General features: G+C 39.7%; 1 protein-coding gene across 5 annotated transcripts in view; it reads left to right on the top strand.

The window, feature by feature from the left end:
* Positions 1–4,275: 4,275 nt before the first annotated feature.
* hoxb3a (homeobox B3a) overlaps positions 4,276–15,130 on the top strand; it is a 30,919-nt gene continuing 20,064 nt past the window's right edge. For 3 of the 5 annotated variants that reach the window (XM_058048368.2, XM_058048375.2, XM_058048373.2), the window contains exons 1-2: positions 4,276–4,410; positions 12,350–12,552. The gene's annotated coding sequence lies outside the window, so the exon portion shown is untranslated. Of the gene's footprint in view, positions 4,411–7,293; positions 7,363–12,079; positions 12,273–12,349; positions 12,553–15,130 lie in introns of those variants that run through there. The other 2 variants (XM_058048370.2, XM_058048371.2) reach the window with 2 other exon arrangements.

The following is a 15,130-nucleotide window of genomic DNA, read 5'->3' on the forward strand; positions in this document are numbered from 1 at the left end:
AGTGATAAAGTATGAAGTATGAAGTATGAAGTGATAACGTGATAACGTGATAACGTGATAACATGATAACGTGATAACGTGATAACGTGATAATGTGATAACGTGATAACGTGATAACGTGATAAAGTATGACGTGATAAAGTATGAAGTGGTAAAGTATGAAGTGATAAGGTGGTAAAGTGATAAAGTGATAAAGTGATAAAGTGATAAAGTGATACAGTGATACAGTGATACAGTGATAAAGTGATAAAGTGATAAAGTGATAAAGTGATAAAGTGATAAAGTGATAAAGTGATAAAGTGATAACATATGAAGTGTGAAGTGGTAAAGTATGAAGTATAAAGTGATAAAGTAAGAAGTGGTAAAGTATAAAGTGAATAAAGTATGAAGTATGAAGTAGTAAAGTACAAAGTGATAATGTATGAAGTATGAAGTGGTAAAGTATAAAGTGAATAAAGTATGAAGTATGAAGTAGTAAAGTACAAAGTGATAATGTATGAAGTATGAAGTGGTAAAGTATAAAGTGATAACGTATGAAGTATGAAGTTGTAAAGTACGAAGTATAAAGTGATAACGTATGTAGTATGAAGTGGTAAAGTATGAAGTATAAAGTGATAAAGTAAGAAGTGGTAAAGTATAAAGTGATAACGTATGAAGTATGAAGTTGTAAAGTACGAAGTATAAAGTGATAACGTATGTAGTATGAAGTGGTAAAGTATGAAGTATAAAGTGATAAAGTAAGAAGTGGTAAAGTATAAAGTGATAATGTATGAAGTATGAAGTGGTAAAGTACAAAGTATAAAGTGATAACGTATGAAGTATGAAGTTGTAAAGTACGAAGTATAAAGTGATAACGTATGTAGTATGAAGTGGTAAAGTACGAAGTATAAAGTGATAACGTATGTAGTATGAAGTGGTAAAGTGTTAGTATCAGGAAGTCTTGCCTCAGTAAACAGGAAGGCGAAAAGTCCCCATTTCATTTTTTCCAAACTTCCTCCTGTTAATGATGACCCAGGACCCCCCCCCCCCGTACCCCCTCCCACACACACGGAGGGCCAGTGGATGTCAGGGTGTGTTTACGTCAGGATAAATGAGTGAGGCTGTGACATGTGAGGGTGCAGCAGCTCCTCTTCTATCCTGCTTTTCTTTATGCTCTATGTGTGTGTGTGTGTGTGTGTGTGTGTGTGGCTGCTGACGAGTGTGTGAGTGAGACACGTGACAAGGTGTGTGTTTGCCAGGGAGTGGGAGGCTTTTGTTGCGTTCAGGGAGTGTTTTGTTGTATTTGCAAGCAGATGAATGAGGGCGGGTAGGGTGAGTAGGGGGGGGGGGACATAAAGTGAACTTCATCTTCATTTTGGAAAGTTCTTAAAAAAGAAAATGTGCAGTTTGTATTTCATGCATTAATATTGAACATACGGTATGGATACCATCAGGGTGACGTCAGTATCACACTGATACCGTGCAGGGTGACCTGAGTGAAGTTGGCCCCCCACCTCACTCAAAACTTTGGTCAAATTATTTCATTTCTTAGTGTTAAGTTTGTGCTGTTTGTGCAGTTATAATGAACGTTATTGGGATTATGTAATAGGCCAAAACTTAAATTGTTAATAACTCACAAACGAACCAGCACAAACGTATAGCACTAAGAAATTTGACTACTTTGGTTTCATTGCGAGCATGTTGGGGGGGGGCTGGCTGACCTTTGGTTGACCTACATAATCAACTGTAATAACTCACAAACGAAAGCAGCACAAATGTTCATTTCCTTTCCTCCTTTCCTTTCTTCCTTTCCTTTCCTTTCTGTGGGAATGAGTTGCGGATCACGCAGGAGTCACTGTGAGGTCAGCAGACGCCGTTGGAACCCCACGGCGCATGCGCAGGGATGGGGGGGAAGGGGGGGTGCTCTCCCCATCTTGCACATGTGTTTGTTTGTCAGGAAGTGAATTAGCACCAATGTTGGTCATAATTAGGAAGTTTACTTCACACAAACAACACCCCACCCCCCTTTACTGCAGGGTGTCCAAGGTGCGGCACAGGCCACATTGGTTAGCATGCATGCATGCAGCATGCACCAGCAAAGTAGACTACTAGTTAATAGTAAATAGTAATAATAGTAATATTATTAATAATAATAGTAATGACATTGGCCCCCAAAACCTTTAATGTGTCTCAGCTTCCATCACCCTAACAAATACTGGATGGGGATGGGGGCTTTGGGGGTGGGTGGGGGTCTTTGCAGAGAATGCAGCTCTCACTGCTGCCACCAGGGACCGCTTGAGACCAGAAGGAGAACAAAGAATAATATAGATATCAAATAAACAGACAATATGAACGAATAAATGAGAAGTAAAGTAAATAGAATCATGTGAAATGAATATAGAAATCAAAATATCATGTGAAAGAATAATGTGAAGTAAATATGTATTTAAGATAATGATAATAAGATGGCAATGTTAAAAGCTATGTTTGTGATAAAAAAAAAAGAAAGAGTTTTAAATATATCGATCCCATCACATATATACAGGTGTTGACCTAATAGCGATACCATCGGATCTATGCTATGGATGTTGGGATCAATGGAGGAAGGTTCACGGAGTTCAAAGGTGGAAAGTTCACCGTCACGCGTGAGTTCCGCCCCCTCCCCACTCTCAGAAAGGGGCGGGGCTTGTGAGGAGGCCCATTGTGTCACGTGACGCTGCTTGGTGTCATTTTTACCCTCACGGGATGACAAAGAAAAGGCAAACATACTGTATGCCTGCTCTATATGAATTATCATTATGACGATTTGGATATTTATTACTGTTTGTAGCAGTAATACAGTAGTACATGTGTAAATATGAATATGAGATTATGATTATGATGATAAGATGATATAATTCCAAGTAGTCATATTTGATGATCAGGTTATGAATGATGTGGATATTTATGAATGATTGGCTTTGTCCTGGTCATTGCTGATTTAGATGTTGCTAATATGCTATATGACACGTGACCATGTGGGGTGGGTACAAACAATCCAATATAAAAAACGGCAGAAAAAGACGAATGTTGATATTATTATGAATGATAGAAGACAAAGCTGAAGCATCAGCTATCATATACTCTACTGTACTGTATATACCGGATGTACTCTGTACATGTACATTTAGTCAAACCAATAATAAGCAAACCACAATACGACCAAAATATCAGTCATGGATTATTACTATCGTGAATGAATTTTTATGGCAATCACTTTCTTCCTGTCATCCTCTTTTTATATTTGCTTTACATCATCTACTTTTATTTCTACTTCTATTCCATTTCTATTATTCTGTTGTTATTTATTCTATTTCCAATTCTAGTATTCAATTTATATTTTTATATATTATTTTTCCATTCGTTTGTATTGTATTTCTATTTCTACTTTTCGATTTATATTTCTATTTATGCTATTTCTATTTGCATTTATTGTATTTCTACTTCTATTTATTCTATTTCTATTTATAAACCTTCCATGTTTGTAGCAATGAATGACCGGATGAGCTGTTAAAGGTATTGCAGTATTGTATTAGTTTTTAGTATTTTATAGTTTTTCATGATAATATTAAAATATTCTTGGGTCCACAGACTGCTCTGATCTGAGATGTGAAATATTTCTACCATATTAAAGTTGCTTTTAAACCCATTTTGTGCTTCTGGATAGATACAAATATTTAACTAACTTAAAAACAGATTGTGACGAAAAGGTGCACAAAAAAATTCTAAAAAAGCATACTTAATTTATTTATGGTCATTTAACATGGGTTTGATTTGATTTAATAAAAAATGTAGTGAAACCTACTCAAAATAGCTGAGCAGTTATTTTACTCTTTGTAAAAATTATTAGTTCAGTCAACGTAATAAAAATATCTAGTTGCTGATTAAATAATTTCATGCAACCACAATAATAAAATAAAAATATGAATGAATGAATGAATCCCACCTCAATTTGTCTGAACGTATAAGCCAGCGAAGAAGAGAGAGGGGGGGTATTGGGGGTGTTTGGGGTGAACGTGAGGTCAGCAGTCACATCAACAAAGCCTGCACCCAAACTAACTCATTCATTGGAAAACTTCACTGACGCGCACACACACACACACACACGCACACGTACGGGCATCCTCCCATGCAGCGTCGGTGGTGCAGACTATGTGCTTTGGTAGCAAGGACGCCATGTGCACCTTGCTGGATGATCATCTTCACTTCCTGCCATGACACCTCTCTTCTTCTTCTTCTTACTGTCTTTGAAGCTAGTGGAGGACTGTGGATGAAGAAAGGAGGATGAAGGATGCTAAGAGATCCCGAAATGCTGGAAGACGAAGAAGAAGGATGCGTTCAGTGGAAATAGGAAATCTAACCACCGGAAGAAGAAAGGGCTGGAATGAAAGAGTGAGTACACGTGGTCGCGTGGGGAGTGGCAGGGGGTCTCTCCTATCGTGTCTGGTGCGTGGAAATGACTTTTCCCCCTGGAATGTGGGAATCACAGTTGGTATAGTAACATCATATGATAATACTAATATGATAATCATAATATGAACTGTACAGTATGTGTTCTATTGCATGAATATGCTATATTTACTATGTTTGCCATGAATGGTTCTCTTTGGATGAATATGAAACACTGTGAATGACAGTCTCGGCTACTCGTCGGCATGACAATGGAAGAAGGAATGAGGGGAGCGGTTTGATTTTTCACAGCACACAAAGGAGGAACCATACATTTCTCTTCCTCTCCTTTGTCCTCTGCTTCATATTTCACACAACTGACACCGCCACACCTCACCGTTCACTCTTGGCTCTTCCTGGATGTCCATCTACACAGGCTAACTTCACATCAACACTAAGGATGGATGTCCATCTACACAGGCTAACTTCACATCAACACTATGGATGGATGTCCATCTACACAGGCTAACTTCACATCAACACTATGGATGGATGTCCATCTATACAGGCTAACTTCACATCGACACTATGGATGGATGTCCATCTACACAGGCTAACTTCACATCAACATATGGATGGATGTCCAGGCTGCCTCCTACTGTGCTAAACTAAACATCTGCCTAACCCATCACTCATTTCACAACCCCACGCTCATTCCCTCACAACAACACTATCACAATATACTATTTTGTATAGAGTATGCCATGACAAGTACTATCTGCTAGTGTGTATGAGCTAGCATCTGCTCATGGAGGATGGGTATACGGACTGTTGAGCATAAATAAAGCCATTGCCGGGCAGGTGAAGCGACAATGTGAGCTGAAAGAAAGGCTGCTGATAGTAAACACACCTTGATGGATGTCTGGAGGAAGGGCAGGTCGAGAGGTCAAGGTGACCACGCCCTCACCTGTCGCCATGACAAAGCAGATATGTCATGGCAAAGGCCGAGCCATGCAGGCCAAAGACAAAGCATCTCCTGAGAGTGAGCATGAGTGAACTTTATACAAAGACAAATATAAGACTGTATGACTGACAGAAGGCCTCACTCCCTTCATGCCCTTGTTCTATGGGACAAACGCAGTGAGTGAACTCGCCTACACGCATGCACAGGGCAACATATTCATTATCCACGTCATTCTCATTGATTGATTGATTGATTTATGATCATCCCAGGCCAGATATTTTTTTCTGAGTGAGATTTCACGTTCTTATCTTGCCACATCTGGTGACATCCCCCCAATATTTTCGTATGCTTTGATTTAGTAAACATTGACAAGAGCAGATGAGTGTTTTCACGGTGTATTACGGTAACTTACAAAAGGCTGCACGAGTGCAGCCGGCGGGCGAGCCGAGAGACTTCTCTGTGTCTTCTATATCTACCCTGTAGATCCGGATTTGTGTCCAAATCCTGCAAGCCATCACAAATTCGCTTCTAGGGGAGTATATAGTGGATCGATTGACCACGCATCGATGGACTGGCCCGCCTGCACGTGCAGTCAGTAGGCCGCAAATGGCGCCCTTTTCAACCTCCTCCGATTATGGATGCAAACTTTTGCACTTTTTGCTTTTTGAAAAAAAACTTTTTCGATTCAATAAAAGGCCTAGCATGCAGAGGTCACGCCCCCTCGGAGACCCGGACTGTCTTTATTCATAATTTGGATGATAAACGACAGTACGGTTCATCTGGGGATTTCACGTGTGTGTGTGCGCGTGTGCTAGGGACGGCCATATTTGTGTGTGATATCGGTCAGGTGGAGTTATGCTGCTGAGCTTTAGGAGGCATCATATATTTCATATATGGCTGTTAATTCGCCAAATTCATATTCATCCTAAACCCCCCCTCACACCCCACCACACACACACAACTGCTTTATTTTGTATTTGTGTTTAAGAATATGAAGTGAAAGTGCTGCTTTATTGTGCACATAATGTTATTTTCGTCCATTTGTGTTATTAACACGGCGGTATCCAAAGGACAGCCGGGGGAAACTTTTGTGGCCTGCAGCTCGACATTTATTGCCACCCTGCAGGGAATATTCCACATGGAATAAAGAAACATGATCCGTTATGATGAGAATAAAATCTTAGAATGAAGGAGCATTCCCACTGCAACATTTTCATCATCAAGAATAAAGAACATCATGTATCATATGATATACACTATATTATGTATACTACACGAATGAAGAATACATGATAAAAGTGATATGAATATTCAATAAGGAATTAAGATATAAATATTAAAGTAACATCAACTGAGAAGACATGTTGAAGTAGGTGAAATAATAGCTGTATAATGATGCGTTGATCAATGATTATCCCTATTATTCTGCTTTGGTATTGTTTCATCCAGATAAAGAAGAGTAGAATATTTACTATATGTGAATATTAACTTATCGTGCATGTTGGGAGAGAAAGACAAAGAATGAATATGAAGAATATGCTGTATAATACAGGATGCGTGCACAGGCACACACTTCATTTTCTCCTCTCGTGTTTCCTCGGATGGTGGCTCACCATTGGTTGCAGGTGGTCACGTGGTGTGCTAACTTAGTTGCCAGAAAGTGGGGGGACTCGAAGGGAAGCGGCGGCGGGTGAAAAGATGTTTGGCACGTGAATGGTCACGAGCTCCTGTTTGATCAAGTCCGATTATGTGGAGCCAAAGTTCCCGCCGTGCGAGAAGCATTTCCCGCCCCCGCACTCCCAGGACTACTACGGCTACCGCAGGCTCGCGCATTCGGACTCCATCTTCTACCGGCCGCATCCGACGTACTTGCCTCGTCGGGCCGCCTCCGAGGTTTTCTCCCCGGTGACACCGCCGCTCTCCCGCCGCGAGGGCGCCCCTCAGGACCCGGCGGTGTACCAGTGGATGAGGAAAAGCGCACGTGAAGTAGGGTAAGTGTGCCGGGAGATTTACGAGGCAAGCAAGGCCAACATCATTACACCCCCCATAAATGTTTATGAGCTTCTTGACGTCCGGTGGCAGGCAGGTTGGGGGGTTCCGCCTTCTACGACGACTCATAAGTTAGCTTTTATGTGCTGCTAATTTGATTTTAAGTGGCGGGCTTGTATAAACTCCTCCACTGCCTGTTTTAGCTTTATGGTAGATGATATATTCCTCTTTGTGGATCTGCCAGTAAAACCACAATATTCCTCCATCTTTGATCTTTCATATCCTCGCTCAACACCTCGTGATGTTTACGCTCAGTATAGCTGCTTCTTTGTTTTATTCGAACGAGACCCCCCTCCAAGATGACACAAACAATGTACGAGACCTACCCCCCCCTTCCTTTTTTTAAAGGGGCTCGTGCAGGCTGGCGTCTTTGGTCCTATGAGGGAAGAGCACGCCTCCACGTGCTTCATCCTTTATCCAATCACAACACGTCTTCTACTGGCAGGCCAATCATAATCTTTCCCAAGAAATACACATGTGCCATCTATATGCACTATTTCTACTTACCTCATTCCATTTCTATATTTATCAATGAATAAAATTAGGTATGTAATGCATGCTACACATGAATACACAAGATAATACATACTGGGCATGAGTGCATGTACTAACCAAACTTCAACAAATGATAAACGTGCACCAGTGCAATCATCATCAATAAACATTCCCTTTTTTCAATTGAATGTATTGGGGATATATTGCATACATATACATATAAGATATACATCTTTTATAATGAATTATTTATATAATGCCATGATGAATATTATTTATTTTAGGTAATACATGTATGGATTATGAATGAAAATCACCTTTGTGTGTAATACATGTATATGATATGCACATATATACAGCTATGTATGAATACATAACAGCATGTATCTGAAATTATAGTATGGGATTAAGTATGTCATGATAGTAGTAGTAGTAGTGGTACATCTAGTAAGAGGTTGTGTTTGTCGCCCCCCCACAGTGACTTCTAAGTACACGGGGGGGGGGGGGGTGAGCTCAAGCGGTCCCGGACGGCCCACAAGCGCCAGCAGGTCCTGGAGCTGGAGAAGGAGTTCCACTTCAGTCGCTATACCTGACGCGCAGGCGCAGGGGGGAGCTCGCACACACGCTGTACACGCAGATCAAAAATTTGGTTCCAGAACCAGAAGGATCACAAAGTGCCCGACGCCAAGGTCCTACCAGGACTACCCCCCCAGCTCTAACTCCACCATGCTGTGTTTCAGGAAGGGAAGGATTATTATTATTATTATTATTATTATTATTATTATTATTATTATTATTATTATTATTATTATTATTATTATTATTATTATTATTATTATTATTATTATTATTATTATTATTATAACCTTTCCTTTGAAAGCCATGACGTGAAGGTTCTGTTTCTTCCTCTTTTTCAACATACAAGCCATTCTTCATCCTCACAAAAACAATAGGAGCCCTTTCTTCTTCTTCTTCTTCTTCTTCTTCTTCTTCTTCTTCTTCTTCTAATAATAATAATAATACTACTAATAATAATAACAATAATTCATGATAATATACGTCACGTGCAGTAGAAATGTTGTAAATACTAAATACTTTTCATGAAGAAAACCTTTTTATTTGGCGATGAGCGAGTTGTTGCTCATTCATTACAGCAGATGAGAAAAACTTCAAAGAATATTTATTGCCAAATAATACTTCATCTTTTTATCCGTATTTCATCTTTATTCAGTTTGAGCACCGATGGAAAAACACAAGAGAAGAAACTGTTTTATAGAGATACATATGTACCAGTATGTCCATATACGCTATAATACACAATATGACCTCACTATGCTCTTATTAGCTGTTTATTTTGCGATGAATTGTTAGTTATAATACACAATATGACCTCACTTCTACTCTTATTATCTGTTTATTTTGCGATGAATTGTTAGTTATTGATGTCATTTTTTATAAAGCCTAATAATTGACAGTTTGCAGTAGTCTTTTATTGAAACGTGGACCAATTTATGATCTTATAATTTGAGTCTATTACATTGACATCCAAAGATGATTTTCTATAGAAGTAATCAAACATGTTATTAATAAGTTGTGTATTTTCTGTGCCACTAATATGACTGCCATGTAAATAATGTGTGGAAAAAAAACTTGATGATGATTGGATGGAATCAAGGTGCTCGGCGCGTGCCGGTGAGTCATGTGACGTGCAGAAGGAGTGTAATTCCACGCGCCGTAGCATGATGGATTTTGTGTGTTGTCGGCAGATGAATAATCAGAGTAATCTGCTCTGAAATCACCGAGCCACCTTCCATCCCTTCATCAACAGCGAGCTGATCCATTCCACTAACATTTCTGACGTCAAGTGTTTTCTCGTCCGTGTGCGCGTGTGCGCGTGTGTGCTTGATTTCTTTCTTTTTTTTATTGTAAAGAGGGGGCCGGGGCCGGCGCCATAGCTCAAACCCTGACAAGCAAATAGATAATCAACAAGACGAATGACTTCTTTTGTAAGGCTGGGCTCCCGTATTAATTTTCATTTTCTTCTTAGCAGCTATCGAAAACTACAGAGGGGAGAAGGCGGGGGGTGGGGGGCCGGGGCGGAGAAAATAGCATTCTTCTCCATGAACTTCCAACTAAAAATGTGCCCCCCCCCAAATTGGTGCGCTCGTATTCCTCGGCCCGGAGAAGATTCCCTATTACATGTTGCTTGATTTCTCCCCGGGCCCCCTGCCAAAGAAACCCCCCCTGCACATTTATCTACTGTCTGCCTGCTTATCAAAGACCACTGCAGCGTGCAGCAAAACCTAACTGGACGCTGCAATCCAATGAAACAGTATCAACTGTACGTTATATACAGTAAATATAATAGTAGTATAATATGGTGTCAATACCATGTGCAACTCAAGTATTACAATCAATAAATAATAGGGGGGCGGGGCAGGAGACACTAGACAATAAGCAAATGGGTGCTGGCAAAATGAAATACATTTTTATTAATTTAACTGACACTGTCAATTTAAAAGACATTGTCTTCTGCTATAGCGGTATATAGTGTATACATAAGTCATTGTTTATTTGGTACAAACACCACGTCTTTACATTTGTGCAGTTCTGAATAGGAGCAGGAAGAAGCACTGGCATGTACATACACACGTCTCCGAGATTAGTCATCATGTGTGTACACCATTCATATCCGCTTCTTTACATGTGTACACCATTGATATCAGCTCCTTTACATGTGCACACAATTGATATCAGTTCCTTCACATGTATACAGCATTCATACCAGCTTCTTTACATGTGTACACCATTGATATCAGTTCCTTTACATGTGTACACCATTGATATCATCTCCTTTGTGTGTGTACGCCATTGATACCAGCTTCTTTTTTGTGTGTACGCCATTGCTAACAGTTCTTTTATGTGCGTACGCCATTGTTACCAGCTTCTTTGCATGTGTACACCATTGATACCAGCTTCTTTGCATGTGTACACCATTGCTAACAGTTCTTTTATGTGTGTACACCATTGGTGCCAGCTTCTTTGCATGGTTACACCATTGATAACAATTCTTTTATGTGTGTACGCCATTGATACCAGCTTCTTTGCGTGTGTACATCATTGATAACAGTTCTTTTATGTGTGTACACCATTGGTACCAGCTTCTTTGCATGGTTACACCATTGATAACAGTTCTTTTATGTGTGTACATCATTGATACCAGCTTCTTTGCTTGTGTACATCATTGATACCAGTTCTTTTACATTTGTACAACATTGATACCAGCTTCTTTACATGTGTACACCATTGATACCAGCTTCTTTTCGTGTGTACACCATTGATACCCACTTCTTTACGTGTGTACACCATTGATACCAGCTTCTTTACATGTGTACACCATTGATACCAGCTGCTTTACATGTGTACACCATTGATACCAGCTTCTTTACATGTGTACACCATTGATACCAGCTGCTTTACATGTGTACACCATTGATACCAGCTCCTTGACATGTGTACACCATTGATACCAGCATTGACAGTACAGTATGTACAGTAGCCATTCTTGCTTACCCCAAAAGTAAGCGAATGCTAGGACGTGCAGTGTGTTTGTATACTATGGAGGAGCTGGTGGATACTGAAATATCGATACATGCGATACCAGCTGTAAAATCCAGATCACAGTGAAAGAATGAATACAGTGGTATATTACTCCTACTATCACTCTTGTGGTACTGTAATACTTGCACTATTTATCCATCATTCACATCAATGTTTTGATGATTTGACTTTTCTTCAATAGTTAAAAATAGAATGTGATGTGTCTTTTCTCTTGTGGTTTATTGGCTGTATTGTAACCCCCTCACCCCCACCACCAACACAATATACATGAGGGTTTAAAATAAAGAAATAATTTCTTTGTTGATTTCATTTTTCATGTGTTTTATTGAGTGAGTAAATGTATTGAGTGGGAATGAGAGGATTGATGTGAATGAATGAGTGAATGGAAGGTGGTGTATATGATATGAAATACTGACCATGCCGACCAATGAGATGACATAGCAGCAAGTTTGGGTATGGGATCAGTGTCAGCGATGGCAGGCTGAATAGGGCCTGGGGGGTGGGGGGGTGGGGGGGTTATTGTGTCTGTCAATGAGTCCCCACTCAATGTGTTCCATGATTTTACCGCACATATTGAAGCCCTGCTAAATCTGATAAATGATGCGTCCTTTCTCTATCAGCTGGACCTTCTGTTGCTTTCTTTCCTTTGGGGATATTTTCTAGTGGGGATGCCCTCCTCACCCCGTGAAAAGTTGAGCGGCATCACTGGGGGGGGGGGTCACTGAGGAAGAGAAATGTGAGAATTATACAAGAAATCATCATTAATCACGTCTTCTTCTTCAACACCTTTCTTCTCCTATTGTGGTCCTGCAGACGCGGCCCCCTCTGCCAGGAGGAACAGAAGGACGCCACAGAAAGAAAACGTCTTGGAAGACATCCCCACCCCCCAAAAACACACTTAACACTCCAGAAAGAAGCTTTTCTCAGAGACTCCTTTCTGGTGTTCACATGGAAGAAGGAAAGCCTTTTTGGGTTTTTGGGAAGGAAGAAGAGGAGAGAGGAAGATGACTTCCAAGGTAAAGTTCATCTTTTTATTCCTCACTGATGCACTGATCTTCTTCCTTCATGCTTTTGCTGGCCTGATGGGGGTGTCTGCTGGGGTCAGAGGGCATCTTTGATTTGTATTTTTGTTGCTCACAAGAACTTTTGGCGGACTTTGTTTGTGTTGGAGTGTGTGTGTTGTTTTTTTTTTACTTCCTCCTGTGTTTATGGGGCCCACCGCACCCCCTCACCCCCGCCTCAAAGGCTTCACGTATAGATCTGACAACACGTTTCTTCATAATTATGTTTCCATTTGTGGAATTCACTGTATCGCTGAAGTATATCTTATTACTTATTATGGAGCTTATTATTATCACATATCTTCTTCTTATTATTACTATACTGTATTATTATGGAACTTATTATTATCACATATCTTCTTCTTATTATTATTATTGAATTAGACATTTGTTATTATTATATGACCCGTATGTTATTATTATAATAACAGCCATATTATTATTATTATAAATATATAACCCATACATTATTATTATTATTAATATTGGCCCATATGTTATTATTATGTAACTCATATTATTATGATCCATATTATTGTGATGATGATATAACCTTGTTACACACGTTATTATGTAACCCATATATTATTATTATTATATTATATGACACATATTTTTATTATAACTCCCATATTATTATTATAAATATATAATCCATACGTTTTTATTATTATATGCCCCGTATGTTATTATTATGTAACTCATACTATTATGATGACTCCCATATTATTATAATGATGATATAACCATGTTACACACGTTATGATGTAACCCATATATTATTATTATATAACCCATATGTTGTTATTATTATGTAACTCATATATTATTATTATTATGTCTACCATATTATCATTATCATGTAACCCATGTTTTTATAATAACACGTATATTATTATGATGAGGATATAACCCATATTTTACACACATATGTAACACATATATTATTATCATTATTAATTATTGTGTGTTTTTTTTTCATCTCCACTTTTTGACATTCACCTACTTTCACATTTGCCATCCCATTCAAACATCCCATTTTCCATAACTCTACATTCCCTTTAGAAATGAATGCCAACATTTCCACACCAAATCATTCCACCACAAAAACACCTTGATGAGCCAGGACACGTGGACAACAAATAAACTTTTCCATAACAGCAGTCCACGTTTCTCCACTCATTTTCCAACATGAAAACATTCCGTTTGTGTAAGACTTTCCATTCATCCAATTTACTTACCCCCCCCAACCCTACATTTTCCATGACACCAATTCCCTTTCACTCCATTGTTTCCAAAGATTGACCAGTTTCTCAGAATTACTCCTCTTCCTGCCCCAAAATTCCAATGGAAAAATAAATTCCCACATATTTCAACTCATCACAGCATCAAAACATTCAGGATGAAATTTCCAACATCCTAAAAGTTCCCATTTCTCCAGCATTTATGGGGTCTGGTCAGTGTTTGGTGTGGGGTTACGATGATGTTTTTTTTTTGCAAACAATGGCCTCTGCCGTCTGCTCTCACCTAAGCAGGATTCCGAAGGAACAAGTCCAAAGGGGCAGAATAAATGATGGGAAAATCTGTGGTTGTTTTAGGAAGGCAGCACGGTGAGCGGGGGCTCCGTGGTCTGACGGGGGTTCAAACAGGGGACAGAGTTTTCTGACCGATGAGGTCTAGTGACTCTGACCTGTGGCTATCCCCCTCCCTGCGTTAACCTCATAACGGTTCTGAATCCTCCACTCACTCCCTAAATTCCCAGACCTCCACCCCCCCTAAGTCCAAACATGCCTCCTTCAGGGCACTGGAACTTATGGGCACGTCACAGGCCAGCTGCCATCGAACCAATCTTTTTTTTGGGAGGGGGTCACATTCAGGCCATAGTTGACCTCTCGCTGGTTTACATTACATTATGGTATACATTACACTGCGCGCCAGATCCATTCCAGGATCCAGTCATAGTGGCTGGCTTGGGAAAAGCCAACGTTAGAGCAATCAGATGGAAATGGGAATAAAAGTCACTTGGGAAACCTCTCACAATTAAAAAAAAAAAAGCCAGATGCTAACTTTAGAAGAATACGCATCAAATATTCTATTCTTTTAGCATCACTGACACATTTCTCAGAAAAATATTGACAAACCTAAAAACGAAAAGAGGCCTAAGCCACACCTTTACTCTACTATGTATGTACATATGTACAGTATGTGCAGGCATGTTATGTAAGTCTACGTATGGACGTATGTAAGTATGCAGTAGAAGTCAGCAGCAGGGCCCAGCGGGGAGGGTGCGCACCACACTGGCTAATTGGTAGACTAATTGCTTGCATGCTTCTTGCAGAAGCGCTGGCCAAAAAATGTCTTATTGCGCTGAAAACCTCAACCAAAGAGGCCAAGTCAGAGGTGGACGCCATGGTATATACAGTATATACATTATATATGTATGAATATGGTATATGGTTTGAGAAATGTTCAAATCTAAACATACATGAGGCTCAGTTTATTACTCCTAAGACAACAAGGCTGTAGGGTTATA

The sequence above is a fragment of the Doryrhamphus excisus genome, linkage group LG16 (genome assembly GCF_037039965.1).
Source record: "Doryrhamphus excisus strain RoL-2023G ecotype Guam linkage group LG16, RoL_Dexc_Guam_v1.1, whole genome shotgun sequence".
Classification (NCBI taxonomy): Eukaryota; Metazoa; Chordata; class Actinopteri; order Syngnathiformes; family Syngnathidae; genus Doryrhamphus; species Doryrhamphus excisus.